The sequence below is a fragment of the Cygnus olor genome, chromosome 7, assembly GCF_009769625.2.
Source record: "Cygnus olor isolate bCygOlo1 chromosome 7, bCygOlo1.pri.v2, whole genome shotgun sequence".
NCBI classification, from domain to species: Eukaryota; Metazoa; Chordata; class Aves; order Anseriformes; family Anatidae; genus Cygnus; species Cygnus olor.
The window spans coordinates 31,136,483-31,148,677 of record NC_049175.1 but is presented as its reverse complement, the minus strand read 5'-3'; positions in this window follow the sequence as shown (position 1 = coordinate 31,148,677).

Here is a 12,195-nt window from a genome sequence, read left to right as displayed (position 1 = left end):
TTCATCAAGATGGTTTTAAATTCTTTTCCCCAGTCCTTTGAGACCAGAGGCCTCTTTGTTCTTTAATATTTTCCTCTACTCGGTATATTTTAGGATGGTTCTCTAACCCTGTCTTGTTAAACCTGATTGGACAGGACCTTAATCGGGGTGACTACATCGAATGTCATGTTTTCGTCCTCTCTGACCAGTACTGTACCCACTTCCAGGAGCTATTCTTTTAGAGAAACTGTTTCTTAGGAAGTACAAATGTTTGGAAAACAAATTAGCTCCAAATGTGACTAGCCACTCACCCATAAGTCATGATTTGCCTATTTTCCCATGCTTTGTTTTTTGTACCAGTCAAAGGAAAGCTAAAAACAAAATAGATTAAATGTTTTTGCAACATAGCGTCAAAGGCTATAATTTTGTCCATTCACATAATTTAAACAAGATCTGGCTTAATGAATACTTGGAAGGGACCCACTGTAAATTCACAGGAAACCTAAGTATTTCAGGAACGGATGGTGTCTGTGCAAAATAGGCAGTTAGTGCTGAAGCGATGCCACAGTGTGGTTTTCAGGGAAAACTGTGAAAAATTAATCAGTTTGATTAGATCTGGTAAAAAAAAAGGAAACATTCTGGACATAAGATTTATGATTTCATTTAAAAGAAGCGTGATTCATTTACTGCAACATATCTTTTCAAAGAGCTTTGAAGGGGAAAATGGTGCTTTCCAGTCACTGAGTGTTGTTCACATTGTTGGTTTTTCAGCAGCTATTCTGCTGACTGAAATGTAAAGCTAGCTTCTTGATTCCATGATACTTTCCAAAGCACTAACTACCCCGCTGAAGAAATGTGCACTGTGAACTAATTATCTGGTAAAAACAAGCCTATATTTTCTGCTTGTGAACTGTCACAGCAGAACGTGACTTCTGCAAGTACGGAAGCTGATAAGTTGCAACACCTTGCTCATTTGTGATGCTAACTAGGAAAGACAAGAAACCCTGTATATAAGTAAGTAAATAAACAAATTAGACTGGAACTGAGGGCTTCCCCAAACCTTTCTGATGATGTTCAAAGTGTGCAGCAACATGCTGTCCACCTCTTGTACCAACAGCAGGTCTTCTCCAGGCAGCTGAAGCCTGGTGAGCACTGGCAGGCCTGAGAGGCTGCATTCAGTTAGCGTGGGAGCAAGGCAGCGAGAGAACTGCAAGCTCCTCCTCGTGTCCAACGGGCTCGTCAGCCCAAACATCTTACATCCGTTGCACTGGAGTCCTGGTGAGATACTACGTCACTCAGCAGGAAAAATATTCACATTTGGATCATCCAGATGCAATCCCAGGAGCTTATTAGCGAAACTGTGTTTGAAGACATTGAATCGCATTCAGTTATGTCGTCTAATAGTTGCCCAATTCCATATCTTACATATTCCGCCTTGAGGTTGTCCACTTAAACACCTTTGCACTGCTCTTGAAAGCATCAATTGCTCTGTAAAGGCTAAATAAATATGTAATTGCGTTTCAGCAATATAACTTTCCCCAAAACAATTCTTAAAAACATTCACAGATAAACCCATCGCCATTTAAACTGTGTCTAAAACATGAGTTTTTATTCAGGGTGAAATCCTGGCCCCAATGAAATCAATGGGAGTTTTGCCATTGACTTCAGTGGGGCCAAGATTTCTCCCTTGATGCGCATGATATATTTTTCCTGACATTTAGTATGATGAAACAGCCCTGGTTCTGATTAGCCCAGGGTATAAATAGTATCAGTCAACTAGAGCAAAATTCAAATCAAACCTCAGGCATCTTTGCTGATGCCGCTTTGTTTCTGAGAGCTGCGTATTAGAGAAGAGACCCAAGTGGCTATTTGGAGGCAAGGACCTCATCTGAATCATTTTTGGTGGATTTGAATTTAACCATAAATCAGTGCACGGGGAGCAAAGGGTTAGTAATCATGGAGACATCTATTCATATGTCTTGTGACATACATTTTTCCAGCGTGAATTCTTCATTAAAAGAACCCTTGATGTCTCACAGCTTGTTACCAAATTGGGCCTTGACTCTCAATATAATTTAGATGTGTTTAAAATATGTTACTCAGAAAAAACATCTCTGCATTTATGAAAACTATATACAATAATATTAGGAAGAAATCTTCTGGTAGTTTTGACAGGTTTTACTTTTTAATATCTTACGAATGAGCATATGAATATATTTTAACCTGTTGCTTTATATTTCAGTCAACAGTACTGCAGGGGAGAGCAGCACAGCTCATCTTCCGAGACCATTCAACAAATTGCTTGCACATTGCACAGCAGAGAAAAATATTTCTAATCTTTCCCTAGAATTCAGATTGATTTTTTTTACACAAAAGCAAAAAATAAATGGGATGGTGTCGTCGGAAAACAAAGAAAAAAAAATAACGGCGTGACGGTGGAAGAGACGAATGAGGCTAAATGTGAAGGGAACTGCTGCGACACGTCGTGCACTTCTCAGAGCTAATCCAACATTTTCCAGGGCCTCCTTGCGTAGGTTCTCCAGCCCACACAGTGCCCTACACCGCCGCCGAGCATCTTCGTGCCACTGCAACGCGGCAGGGCCCGGCCAGGCAGCCCTGGCACGGCTCCGCTCGCTGCAGCCTGCTCACCGGCCTCCCCTCCCACTCCCTTATCCCACTATCTGGCTCTGCCGCACATGTGGGACTGAGATACGTCTGAGGGAGACGATAGAAAATAAGGACCTGTTATTTGCCTGCTATTCAGGCAAAACTCCCACTGGCATCTATGAGGCCTTAAATAGTACAGCATGTTGCAAGTGGAATTGTTTATTGTGTTCAGTCAGAGCCGGCTACAGCCAGCTCTCACTACTGACTCAACTACACGAAAAAGCTCACCCTCCTGTCATCCCACACTGCAGCGCTCCCTGGGCCCAGTTCTGTTTCCACTTAAGTGCTGGAATAAATGGAGGCAAGGCAGCTCCACCATCTCCTTTCACCCCATCTCCAAAAGCAGCTAGAGGCCTGGAAGACAGAGAGAGCAGGTCAGGCTCTGCGCCGGCGTGAAAACCTGGCTGCCTAGGGCCGGCTGCTGCTGCAGCTTGCTCCCCTGAGCTCCAGCACTTCAAAACCACGGAGCTGCTCTGGGTGAGTGCCGGCAGCAGGATTCGGCCTCTCGTGGGCCAAGTGGATGCACTCTCCCCTGGCTCTCGTGCTTTGCCCCGTAGCAGCATCCTGGCACAGCCCCATAGCCTTCTCCCAACATCTGCACACGTCTAGCACTAGCTGGCATTAGGGTTTGTGGGTATTGCTGCAATTTACTCAGCTTTATAAGTTCTTCTTGCAGCCCTGTTCGCGCACGCCACTTGGCAGTGCTGCATGCAGCAGGTTGTATTCCTGTTTTAGCGGTGTTATAATTCACCTGGTATCTCTTTCTTGCTAAGTGCAGGTAGACACACACTCTTGAGTGAATAGGATATGCTCCACTTGTGAAGTGTAGAAGCAGGTCAATAGACAACTTTCAAAAGGAACCATTTAGGATAATTAAGCAGCACATACACACCAGCAAGAGTTTATTTTGTATTGGAAGGCATGTGGTTAGGGAAACAATAGCAGTTTTTTCCCTAGAGAATGTTAATTAAATTGAACACCCTGGAAAACTGAACTATTCTTACCACAAATCTATAAATCAAACTGTTCTGTTTGCTTAATATAATGCTTTGCTATTCTAGTCACACTGAAGTGGGCCAGCCGCACAATGCCAAGATATTTCCATGATGAGCACATTAGAAACACTGATTGACTATAGATCTTATGGATGTAAGGCCAAGCCCGTATCTCATTTACTCCGGAATAACTAAGATGAAAATCTGGCCCACGCTGTTCAGATTAGTACATAAATAACATGAAAGGTTTGCGAGCTCTCTAACAGATGCATTATGTACTTGTTAGTTGTACTGCAGAAGTCCCTGGCAGCTTCAGACACTGGCCAGGACTTTGCTGTGCTAGGTGGTGTACAAATACAGAGGAACAAGGTTTGTCCTTCTGTTTTGCCAAACTAGCTTGAAAACACCTGCACACACAGGCACAGCTTCAGGTCTCCTCCTTGAGATACTCTGCGATGATCCAGAACCTGAGGAAAATTGTTCCCGTTTTCTTGACTGAGCTGTGACTCAGGTTCCCAAGGAAGACCCTTAGCATTCCCATTATGCACAGTTGGAAAAAAAAAAAAAAAAAAAAGTCATTTTAATTACAGTCTGCCAATTTGACACCTGCATCTCACTCAAATGCTAAATAGACTTAAAAAAAAAAAAAAAAAAGAGAGAGGGAGAATGTGGAAAAGATCAGAAAGTTCATGTTCTGAAAGGAGTATTACATACGCTGAGGAAATAAGTTTGCAGGCTCTGTGCTCTGTGAAACCAATGTGTGTGAGTGAGCATGTGTCCCTGAGACTGTGGCAGGCGTTACAAATGGTCACGTACCGAGAAACAAAGGAGCCACACCAGTGTTCACTGGGGTGCAGCATGAACCAGCAGTGGGTCCGTATCGCTGGGAGAGGTTCTCCTTAAATAGGCATGGTCCAAGAGATGCATAATTGTTAACGGTCCTTGCGGCATTCAGACGATTTTCTGGGCCATGTATGGATCACAGAGCCTGTATCAGTCAGCAGCACAAAATAAAGTGATCTAGAGTCAAATACTGTAGGAACATAAAAGCAGGAGGGCACACACGTGCCCTGAGCACCTCACACGGCAGTGGCATGCCTGCTGTGCCGCTGGCTGGATGGATCCCACTAGGTGGTCACCTGCAAGGCATCCCAGCAGCAAATGTCAGGGCTTCTGACACCAGGCACGTGCCAAGGCAGCCTCGTTTTTCATGATGTATAAATCCTGCTTATTGAAAAATAAAAATTAAAAAATAATAAAAAGAATAATAATAAAAAGGTAGCATCTTCCACTGGTCTCTGCATGACAGATAAAAATTTTGCGCAAATTTCTGCATCCATCCTTTTCCAAGCAAAGCTCACTCACTGCTTTTCCATCACTCCTCATCCCTGGGCCAGAACTGGAAGGGTTCACATTGTTTGGCCCAATGGTTCCATTCAGAACAGCAATCTTGTCGTGAATTAATAACTCACGGTGACAATGGATAGGCAGGAAAAGACAGGGTGGTATTTTGTGTCACCCTAAAAAACTAAGAAAATGTGCCAGTGCAGAGCAAGGGCCATAAGCATGTGCAGAGCTCTTTCACAGCTCTGTTACAATTTGCTGATCTGCATGTGTGAGACAGCATGTAAAACCATTATTTAAGAGCATGTAGACTTGCTGGTCTGTGGCATATAACCCAGATATGCTACATATATCCACTGGAACGATTTAGCTGCTACTGGATTGCAGCTATTTTGTGTAAAAAAGACGGTTCTTCTGCATCAAAACAATGTCATGAGATGAATATAGCCGGAACTTTCCAAAACATGTAATTTAGCCTTTTCAAGAGAGTTATTTTAATTCTGACATGTATTAATGTTTCAGGCTTTCTCGCAAGATATGCAGAAGTATGTTATATTAAGAGAGAGGTCTCATATGAACCACAGTTGTTCAGCCAAGCACCAGTCACATCACAGGAAAAGATGAGCAGTTCTTTCTTGCTCTTATTTGACCCCTCCAACATTGCATTGTCCCAGCTAATGAGCTGAACATTTTTGCTGATTTGTTATATGTAGCAAATATAGAAGCAATGAAACCCATCTGTGTAATTTATTCATTGATTTGGACTCGAATCCAAGTGTGTTCTGAGCAGCTCTTGTCTGTGTGCATGTGCGAGAGAGAATAGCTCATCAGCAACAAAATGCCTTAAACTTACCTGCTTGAAATATTTGTGAATAATTTAAAAAATACCCTGGGCCTCCTTGTGTGTGACCCAGCAACCATTTCAGAAAAGTGACTGTTTCTGTTCAGTAAGGGACACTGGCCTGGGCCATTCAGTTGTAGTAAGAACACAAGATCATTTTAATCAGTTTCCCAGTAATTCCTCGTGAGGAAGGTTTCCCAGTAATTCCTTCAGTTTAAAAACAATAAAATAAAAAAAGGAAGTATGAAATGCTGCAATAAAATAAAGCAAACTAAAACACACTTTATGTCTTCCACTTGGTGCTGACAAAAATACACCAGGGTGGTGGTAGTTATGTGGTTCCCATCCGATTTCCACTTTCTGTCAAACAATTTTAATCTGGGGACAAGCCGTGGTTTCAGCCCTGAACTCTTCAAAACACCACCAATTCCAAGTCACCTGTTAAAAATCATTTAAAGTGTTTTCCTTTCAGCTATGCGGGGGCCTATCTCTTCTTTCAGACGCAAAGTAACCTTGTGAAGGAGTTGTTTTTAAACAGTTGGTCTCAGCCTGTTCGAGTTCCCTTTGTGGACCTCAGCACCGGGGTGCTTGGCGCAGGCTGCGGACGCTGCACCGAGGCTCCCACCCAAACAGTCCCGCCTGTGCGAGCGGGACGGGAGCTCCTTCAGCACGTTGTTATGAATGAAGGAGGGAGGTTTGTGCTAGCCAAGTTTCTGGAGGCAGCGGAGGGGTGAAGGCCTACGTACACCTCCAGAACTTTCCGATCACACAGCCGTTTTCTGGCCGGGACGTGCAGAGGCAGAGATGCTGAACAGCACTCGCTGCTCTGCAGAGCCCCTCTGGTTCTTCTTTCCAACGGGCTGGTGCCAAACCTGACGTGAGCCAAATGAAGGAGAGACAGTGCTCCAAAAAAACTGGGAGAACACGTTAAACCACAGGCGATACATTGCACTCAGCAAATGGGGTCACAGCCTGGCTGCAGGGCAAGAGGGTTCCCCCAGACCCTTTTTTTCTCCTGGAGCTTTGCAGCCCCACCAGCTCTGAGATAAGCCAAAGACTTTTTTTTTTTTTTTTTTCCCCTGCTTTGTACTTCTTCTTTTCCCCTCCTTTCCTGTCTGAGTGCTGGTGACAACAGACTCCCAGGCCACCGGCCTGGGGCTGGAAACCTCTGCCAATTCCCCGCTCGTCACGCTACAGCCTGATGGCACCATTTGCACGCACTGCTCTCCCAGCACCCCACCCGGTGCCCCCAAAAAACAGGGTGGCTGCCTAAACCTGCCCATGTGCACCGTGGAGGGGGGATCTGGGCTCATCATCTCCGAGACGAATGTCCTTGCCCCTGCCTCCCCACCCGGGCAGCACGACCCCAACCACCTGGCTCCCGGCCGGGGAGGCAGGGGAGAGGCTGGCAAGGCCCCGAGCCTCCTTCTGCATCAGCTTCGAGCCGCTGCTCTTCCCCTTCAGCCAGCAATTATGGCAAGAAACATCTGAATCAACACAGCATCATTTACTTAAAGAATTGACAGCCCTTCCACTTGAACTGCTTTAAATTAGGCGACACCACATTCTTTTCCTCCCGTGTGTTTTGTTTTGTAACACCCCCGCCCCCCCCCCCCCCCTTTATTTTTTATAGGAATATATAATTACAGGAATTCGCCCAGCCGAGTGCGAAACAGCTCGGTGGAGGGCGAGGGGGGAGAGCAAGCCGGAGAGGGGAGGCTGAGCGGGGAGGCTGAGCGGGGAGGCCGGCCTCCCTCCCACCTTCCGCGGGAGGCTGCGGACAGCTCCGGCGGGACGGGACGGGACGGGACGGGACGGGACGGGATGGGACAAGGAGGGAAGGGAAGGGGAGGGAAGGGGGGAGTCTGGCGGAGGGGGGGGCCGGCAGGGAGGGAGCTGCTACCTTCCGGCCGTGTGCAGATGGAAAAGCGGGGACATCCACATCAAATCGCATACATGCATAAAGGCAGAGCCCTTCGTTTGCAGCAGGCGTGATTAAACGGAACAACTCGGGAAACCTCCTGTATGAATATTTCATGTTAAATGATGCGATCCCCCTGAAGGTACAAGAGCCCTTCTTAATTAAACCGGTGTAAACGTTGCCTGTTACTCCTTGCTCATTAAATCGCGGGCAGGAGCGGGAAGCTGCCTGAATTTCACCCTGGTGCCCCAAAAAGAGGAAGCAGCCCTGTCCCATAGACGGGGACAGCGGAGCGGTGTCGCAGGTCCCGCAGCGCTGCGCTCATCCCCCGGACAGAGCGCAGGGACCGGCTGGGGCAGGGACAGAGACACGGGGACACGGCGGAGCCGGTGACCGCGACACCCCCTTCCTGGGAGGGGGGGGACCCCAGGAGGGCACCGCTGAAAACCGGCAGTGGCCAAGGTGAAGGCAGCGGTTCAGCTCCGGCATCCCACCGCCGCACCTCCGTCCTGCCCCGGGTCCCTCAGCGGGGGACCGGGGCGGTGGAGGAGGGACCCGGCACGGGGGGGGGGGGGGGGTCGGGGCAGCCCCCCCGGACCCCAAAACATCCCCGGTCCCCCCGGTGCTCGGCGCTGCACGGGCGGAACGGCCCCGCCGCCTCGCAGGGGCTCGCCGGGGTCGCTCGCATCTGCCCGAGACACGCGGTAAAAAAACAGCCCGACCCCAAAACCTTTCGGGACTTCGCCACAATGGTGGGAAGAAAGCGGATTTCCGAAAGCCCTTGACTCTCCCGAAGGCAAATTGGCGTGAATCTCCCAGCCGGTCCGCGGCTGAACTCGCGACCCTTCCCTGTACTCCCTGTGACACTTCTGGGTGACATCTTCATCAAGTGCCACGCTGCGAGCCGGGCTCTGCTCTCACGCTGCTTCCCTTCCTTCCCTTCCCTTTTCTTCTTTTGCTTTCCTTTTCTTCCTTTTTTCTTTTTCTTTCTTCTTTCTTCCTTTCTTTCTCTCTTTTTGTCTCTTTCTTTCCTTTTGTCTGTCCTTTCTGCCTGTTCTTTTTCTATTTCTCTCTTTTCTGTCTTTTCTATTTTCTCTTTTTCTATTCCTCTATTTCTCTTTCTCCTTTCTTTCTTTCTCTTTCTTTCTTTCTTTCATTCTTTCTTTCATTCTTTCTTTCATTCTTTCTTTCTTTCTTTCTTTCTTTTTCTTTCTTTCTTTCTTTCTTTTTTCTTTCGTTTCTCTCTTTCTCTGTCTCTCTCTCTTTCTTTCTGATCTTAGTCAGTGCTTTTTCTTAGATCTGGCTTCTTCTTATTTTGCATTCCCCAGGAATTAAAGTAAAATAACGTTATTCTTATGAAAGAACCTTTTCACGTGTTATTTGAGCAGCCGTTACTCTTCCAAATCCCGTCTTCCTCTTTCGTTCTTTTTTTCGTAGCTCCGAGGAGCGAAGTCTGACAGCCCACGTAAAGCAGGCGCGGGCCGGGCTTAAAGACCTCTGCAAAAAGGCAGCGGCTTTGCCGGGACAAGGTGGGTCATACAGGAGATAACGCTCTGGAAAAGGCTTTTATAATCATATTTGGGTCCTAAATATCCCGTCATAGCAAACATCTCGAGCTTACATATGCCAAATAAAATAACCGTGATCGTGTGGATTATAAACGAGATCAGAGGAGAGTTTATCTGGGAATATCTCATTCTCGCAACCCACAAGAATGCATTTTCTTCCCTGCCTCTGATACCAACTTGCTGCTCGAAAGATAAAATAACAGCCGTGGCTGTATCCCCCTGCCCGGCCTTAGCGCAGCCGGGACTCCACGCACTCTGCGAACCCAGCAAAACCACAAAAAGGTTGTTCAATTACCGATAAAGCTATGAATGAAAGCCACAAAAACAAGGGAATTCAGGACCTTCTCACTGCTCGGAGGCTGGGCTCAGCAGCTCTTTCCAGACGCTCGGGACTTGACAGCTGAGTTTCCGCATCTTATCTAAATAGTTTGTTTGGGGCCAGGTCACCAGCACTCATTCAGTCAACGCTCGCAGTCAGAACTGAAATTGTTTTGAATTCTTCCTGCGGGTTTCTTTTTTTCTTTAACACTATTATATGGCCAAAAAATAAATAAAAAAGCGGGTGAAACCGAGCACTGCCGATCTCTCGGGGTTGGCTGAGCCGCCCCGGGGGGTGGGTGCTGTGCCGGCCGGGGGTGCGGAGCGGGGACGGAGGGGCGCCCACCCTGCCCTCTGCTCTCCAGGACCGGAGCCCCGCTATCCCCGGGCGACAGGAGCCGGGGACAGAGGGACGGGTTCCCCCACAAGCCCCAAAAGGGTGTTTGGGGGCGTTTTGGGGCGGTACCGGGCTTCCCTGCGAGATGAGCGCCGTGCGCGCTCCCCTGTGCTGGCCGGGCTGTAAACGCCTGGCGGGGGGTCGGGCACAAATTAGGAAAAGGATGAAGGCTCCGGGCTCCTCCTTGCCGCTCCCCATCCCTCCCCCGGCTGGCACCGAGCTCCTGACCTCTGCCTTCCAGCCCTTCCCTCCTCCTGCGGGGAGGCTTCGTCCCTTCTCACCCCCCCGCGGGGAGAATCGCCCCCATCCCCGGCCACCCTCACCCCCGGAGGAACCCCCCCGGCACTCGCTGGTTTGGGAGCCCCACTGTGACAAAGACCGGGGGTGACATCGGGTCCCGGCGTGTGCGGAGCGTCGAGGGGGGGTCCTGGTGAAGGGGGGGCCGGAGCTTTTCTCTCCCTGTCCGCCCGTCAGGGGAGAAAAGCTCCCTGCAGCCTCCCACCGCGCTGCAGCCCTGGGGCCGGGGGACTGGGTGCCTGAGAGCTCCCCGGCTGTCCCCAGCGACAGCTCCTCGTTATTTAACTGTCCCAGGGACAAAATCAGCCCGTCTTTCTCTCGGTCTCCCCTTAGGGAAGGAAGAAGGATTAATCTTGGGGGCGACGTGCAGAACATTGGTGGAAAAGCGTGGACTTTGTTTTAAGACATCAAAGGGGAAGGACATAAAAGGATGGACACTACCTTCCAATACACTTTACTTAGCCGGTGACAAAAACTCCGGGCATGCAGTGAATGCGTAATTACCCCCATCTGAAAATTCCCTATCTAATTTGATATTTGGTGCTCAGCAGAAGCTAGCCTTCGTAAATAATATACAAAGTAAGAAACCTAATCCAGCAGGCTAGAATGTTTAATTCATCATTATGCGAGCTAATTGGAAGGTGATTATATGGTAATTGCTCATTAGTGGTGTATATTTATCGCTGTACCTTATGTCAAGGCCATGGGAATTGTGTAGAGGCTGTTCTCTCATTTCAAGGCTCAGTTTCGGGAGCAGGAGCGAAGCGGGCCGGATCGAGTTCTGCCCGACGTCAGCCCCGCCGCTTGCGGTGCCCAGCGCCCCTATAAAGCCGGGAGCGCTCGGGGGGCGCGGGGCAGAGAGGGGAGCAGAGCCGAGCCGTGCCGTGCCGTGCCGTGCCGTGCCGTGTCGCCGGCCCGGGGACAGCGAGGGGCAGGAAAGCGGGGGGCTCACCCGCAGCCCCCCGGTCTCCATCCCCGGGGCTCCCACAACAGGCGCTAATTGCAGCAGGGTGATTAAAAACCAGCGGGGGCTGGCGATTAATGGCCCCCTTCGCTTTCCAGAGGAGGACCGCGGCCTGGGCTCCCCAGCTAAGCCAGCTCCCCCGCCAGAAGAAGGGATGGGTTGCGGCCGGGGGCCGGAGGGTCCCCTAAATTGCCACCTGCAGCCTTTGGCAGGAGTAAATAGGAGCTGCAGGAGCACCGAGCAGGGAAGGAGGGCTGCTGGCTAAGGGGGCAGGGGCCGGGAAATGCTCCTTATCAGGGAACGCTGCCCTGACTTCGCCTGTTTCCTACCAGCCGGGCAGATAGGCCGTTTGCTAATTAAGGGGAACTGCTAATTTCCGCCAAGCCCTGCGAAGTAACGGCGCGATCCATCAAAGGGGGGAGGTAAAAGGAAAACAGCGTGGCGAAACGCCCCAAAGAGGGGGCTCCGAAGGGCCCTGCCCTCGCCCCCGGAGCGGCCCGGGGGGCAGGAGAGGGGTGCGGGGGGGGAGAGCCGGGAGAGGGGGGGTGGTCGTGGGGGGGGCGGGAGCCGCCGGCTTTGTTCGAGGGAAAAGGGTTAAAAACCCCAAGGCGAGAGGGGCCAGATCTCAGGTGCGGAGCAAAGCTGGGAAGCGTCGAGGTCCGGATCCGGCCCTCCCCGCCTCGCCATCTGCAGGGGACGGGGCGGGAGGAGGTGGCGGGGACGGGGTTTGGGGAGGGGATCGCAACCGGGACCCCCACCCACCCCATCCCACCCCATCCCATCCCACCGCACCGCTTTGCGGCCGCTGCTCCGCGGTGACACGTCTGGGGAAGGTGGGGGGGGGAGAGGGAGTGGACACATTTAACCTAAAACCAGAGCAAAAGCAGGGGGGAGACCGCGGGGC